Source organism: Galeopterus variegatus, unplaced genomic scaffold (genome assembly GCF_000696425.1).
Source record: "Galeopterus variegatus unplaced genomic scaffold, G_variegatus-3.0.2 Scaffold3176, whole genome shotgun sequence".
Lineage (NCBI taxonomy): Eukaryota > Metazoa > Chordata > Mammalia > Dermoptera > Cynocephalidae > Galeopterus > Galeopterus variegatus.
The window spans coordinates 81,271-85,964 of record NW_007729287.1 but is presented as its reverse complement, the minus strand read 5'-3'; the positions used below and the strand labels follow the sequence as shown (position 1 = coordinate 85,964).

General features: G+C 43.6%; 1 protein-coding gene across 3 annotated transcripts in view; it reads right to left on the bottom strand.

Moving 5' to 3' along the window:
* The window catches only part of NRBP1 (nuclear receptor binding protein 1), a 10,613-nt gene extending 10,288 nt beyond the window's left edge, over nucleotides 1-325 (bottom strand). Inside the window, exon 1 of one of the 3 annotated variants that reach the window (XM_008584210.1) lies at nucleotides 200-325. The gene's annotated coding sequence lies outside the window, so the exon portion shown is untranslated. The remainder of the gene's footprint in view (nucleotides 1-199) is intronic. The other 2 variants (XM_008584211.1, XM_008584209.1) reach the window with 2 other exon arrangements.
* Between the last annotated feature and the right edge of the window lie 4,369 nt (nucleotides 326-4,694).

Genomic DNA, 4,694 nt, shown 5'->3' with positions numbered 1-4,694 from the left:
AGGCCGGGCGGGGACTGTGGGGTCGAGGCGGCCCCTCCGCTCCGACGGGCCGAGCCCGGCCGGGCCTGGGCTGCCGAGTGAGCAGGGCCGCCTTCAGCACCCGCCTGCCGGGTCCCCCCGATCCGGGACTTGGAGGCCGATCCGTCCGTCCTCTCACGAAGCCCTCCCTCCCCGGGGCCTCATTCCTCTGGGCGCTCACCTCCCGACTCCGCGCCCCGCAGCCTGCGCCTCAGCTCTAGCTTTCGTTCCGAGGCTCTGGCTCACAGCGACTCCCTCACAGCTGCGCTCCGCAGCGCAACCGAACTGCGGGCCCCGCCCTCGCGGCCTCCCAGCCAACAGCTGGGCGGCGCCGCACCACGGTCAGGTTTCCATTGGACAGGGCGGCAGGGTGGGCGGTGCCCGGCCGCACGGTCGCTCGCAGCGATAATCGCAACCCAGTCTCCTTCCCTTGAGCCGGTCGGGCCGAGACCTCTCCGAGAGTTCGGTCTTCTTGGTCCCACTGGGGCTAGTCTCTCTGTCCACCCTTCCGCCTAGTCTGGGTGTCCCCGATGATTCTTCTGGACCAAGGAAAGGCCTTTTCTCCTTCTTGAAGGCGCCATGACAGTTCTAATCCCACGAAAAGACAAAAGGAGCGAAATACGTAGCCTCAATCCGAGGGGAGCGCCCACCGATCTTTATTATTTGGGATAACTGTGTGCGCCGGACATCAATTCTTCAGAAATTAAAAAATCACTTAACACTGGAAATTAATAGTTAACACTTTATGATTGCATAGCACTGATATTTGCCAAAACTTTGCAAGAGATTTTCACATTTGTTATTTGATTTGTTTCTCATAAGAATGAACTCATTGGAATTGTCATTCAGTGGTAGTTGACAAATGCAAAAAACTGCATCAGAGGCTTTAAGCTATTTACCTAAAGTTAAGTTGATCTTCAGAGCCAGATCTAAAATCTGAAACATTAAGTTTCATCAAAGATTTCCTTGAAAGATGTTTAGAAAGAATTTAGATTGGCTGTGCGGAGGTGGCTTTTGGGTGAGCCACTGATCTACGAAAACTAAACGGGGAGCCTGTAGGGTGATAGTTCACTCTGCCATTAGACGTGTACTATGGAGGGAGGGGGATGAAGCAATCGTCAGAACTTGGGAATGTCATAATCACCGAATTTCACTGTCCTTAAAGGGAATCTCTAATCCTACTTCACTGGGAGAAAGGACATCTGGCAGAAGACCTCCCATTTTCTCATCTCCATCTCAAAACATTTATTTATTTAGTTTGTTTTTTAATTTTTATTGACTCAAAATTGATTATAGATATTTTGCGAGTTCAACATTGAGATATGTTGATCCAAAACATTTATTTTTAAAGCCAAGCTTTTATCCTTCCTTGGTTGTTTCACCTTTGAAACGGAGGGTTCAAATACCCTTTTTAGAAATCTGATGAAAATGATGCATTTAAAAAACAAAAAACATGGGCCGGCCCGTGGCTCACTCGGTAGAGTGCGGTGCTGATAACACCGGCGCACTGCTACAGTGCGCTCCCGCCGAGGGTCCGGATCCCACATACAGACCGGTTCCTGCTCACTGGCTGAGCGAGGGGCGGTCACCAAGCCAAGGGTTGAGATCCCCTTACCGGTCATCTTTAAAAAAAATAAAAAATAAAAAAAAAAAATAAACAAACAAACAAACAAACAACAACAAAAAAAAACACTTACGCACCAAATTTGGCATACAATTCCAGGGAGTTGAGATTAAGAATCTTTGCTCTTATCTACAAAGGAAAAGATGTTTCTCCTCCTCTCCAGATTAACCTTTCTCTTGTGGGCTCCAAAGTAATTGGAATACCTGGCACATGGTAAACATTCATTAAATATCAGCTCATGTTACCATTATAGTCTCCCATTACTTTTGTGTGGGGCTTAGCATTATCAACCTTTCCCTTTTCAACTAGCTCCTTCTTTCAAATATGCATGAAGGTCAAGCTCTCATTTTTAACCTTACATTCACGTTTAAAATGATCAAATACCGCCTGCATTTTCACCACCTCATTTATTTCTTTATTTTTTCCTGCTTAAAAAATAATAAACCTGGGCCGGCCTGGTGGCGCACTGCTACAGTGCGCTCCCGCCGAGGGTCCGGATCCCACATACAGACCGGTTCCTGCTCACTGGCTGAGCGAGGGGCGGTCGCAGCACTGAGGGTTGCGATCCCGTTGCTGGTCCCGGTCCGGTACGGGTGCGACACTGAGGGTTGCGGTCCGTGCCAGACACGAAAAAAGACAAAAAGGGAAATAAAATATAATAATAATAATAATAATAATAATAATAATAATAATAATAATAATAATAATAATAATAATAATAATAATAAACCTTATACCGGCCAGCCACCAAAAAAGAACACACACCTGTTAGAATGGCCAAAATCCAGAACACGGACAACACCAAATGCTGGTGAGGATGTGGAGCATTAGGAATTCTCATTTATTGCTGATGGGAATGGAAAATGGTATAGCCACTTAGAAAGCCGGTTTGGCAGTTTCTTACATAACTAAACATACTCTTACCATTTAATCCAGCAATTGCACTCCTTTTTACTTACCCAAAGGAATTGAAATTTTATGTCCACACAAAAACCTGTACATGAATATTTATAGCAGCTTTATTCATAACTGTCAAAACTTAGAAGCAACCAAGATGTCCTTTGATAGGTGAATGGATAAACAGTGGTATCTCCAGACAATGATTTTTTTTTTTTTTTTTTTTTTTTTTTGGTGTCTGGCCTGTGCAGAGATCTGAACCCTTGACCTTGGTCAGACAATGGAATATTATTCATCACTAAAAAGAAATGAGTTATCAAGCCATGAAAAGACATGAAGGAACCTTAGATACATATTGCTAAGTGAAAGAAGCCAATCTGAAAAGGCTATATACCTTATGATTCCAACCATATGATGTTCTGGAAAAGGCAAAACTATGGAGACAATGAAAAAGATCAGTGGTTGCCAGGGTTTGGTGGGGTGGGGTGGGGTGGGGGTGGGGGGAGGAATAAACAGAGCACAGAGGATTTTTAGGGCAGTGAAAATATTCTGTATGATGCTGTAAGGATGTATACATGTCATTATACATTGTCGAACCTATAGAATGTACACCAAGAGTGAACCCTATGATAAACTATGGACCTCTGGTGATTATGATGAGTTAATGTGGTTCATTAATTGGAACAAATGTATCCTCTGGTGAGGGATGCTGATAATGGGAGAGGCTATACACGTGTGGGGACGGGGTATGTGGGAAATCTCTGTACCTTCCTCTCAATTTTGCTGTGAACCTAAAACTGCTCTTTAAAAAAAAAAGCATTTATTTTTATTTTTATTTATTTATTTTTTTAAGGATGACCGGTAAGGGGATCTTAACCCTTGACTTGGTGTTGTTAGCACCACGCTCAGCCAGTGAGCGAACCAGCCATCCCTATATGGGATCCGAACCCGGGGCCTTGGTGTTATCAGCACCACACTCTCCCGAGTGAGCCACGGGCCGGCCCAAAAAAAAGCATTTAAAAAGGCTAAGAATATCTTAAATTTGAATACGCATTGACAAGTTGCTGTTCAAAAAGGTATCAAATAACAATACCACCAAGATTATGTTAGGGTTCCTATTCCCCAACATTCTTACCAACATTAATACCAATCTTTTCAACTTTGGTGATATATTAATACAAAAAAGATATCCTGCTATTTTAATTCACATTTATTTAATTATAAGTGAAACACTTTTTCATATATGTATTGTCCAAATGTATTTCTTATTTGGTTGGTCATCTTTTTCTTATTGGCTTGTAAGAGCTCTTTATATGTTAGGAAAATCTTTTCTTCCCAATTTCCTACAATGTGAATTGTATCCTATCTCTACTGAAAATTTACTCTGTTTGTTATAAATTTCTACTCCAAAGCTCCTTCTTGTTCATGCTCCATAACCTCTTCAGCATTTGGGACCATTGAACAACTCTTTCTTAAAACTGTCTCCTCCTTTCCTTTTCATAATACTGGTTTACTTCATTTCTCTCTTGACCTTTTTTTGGGGGGAGGGGTGTCCATATAAGAGGAAGGCAAAGGGAGATTAGACTACATAAGACAAGGAAATGTGACCACTGAAGCAACAGGTTGGAGTGATGCCAGGAATGCAGGTAGTCTCCAGAAGCTGGAAAAGGAAAGAAAAAGGATTCCCCCTAGAGCGTCCAGAACAAACCGGCACTGCTGATACCTTAACTTTAGAATACTGAGACTAGCTTCAGATATCTGGCCTCCAGAAGTGTAAAAGAATAAATTTGCGGGCCGGCCCGGTGGCGCACTGGATAGTGCGCCGCTTGGGAAGCGCAGCGGCGCTCCCGCCCGAGGGTTCGGATCCCACATACAGACTGGCTGAGTGAGGCGCGGGAGCAACACCGAGGGTTGCGATCCGTTGCCGGACACGGAAAAAGACAAAAGACAAAAAAAAAAAAAAAAAAGAATAAATTTGCAGTGTTTTAAGCCACCAAGTTTGTGGTAATTTATTACAGCAGCCACTAATACATAAGGTTTCCCAGAGAACAATGTTGACTTGTTCTGAACTAGGTTTTAAAGGCTGAATAGGAATTTAATGAACAGATGAGGAAGGGAAGAACAGTCCAGGGAAGAACGAATCTCTCTGACTCTT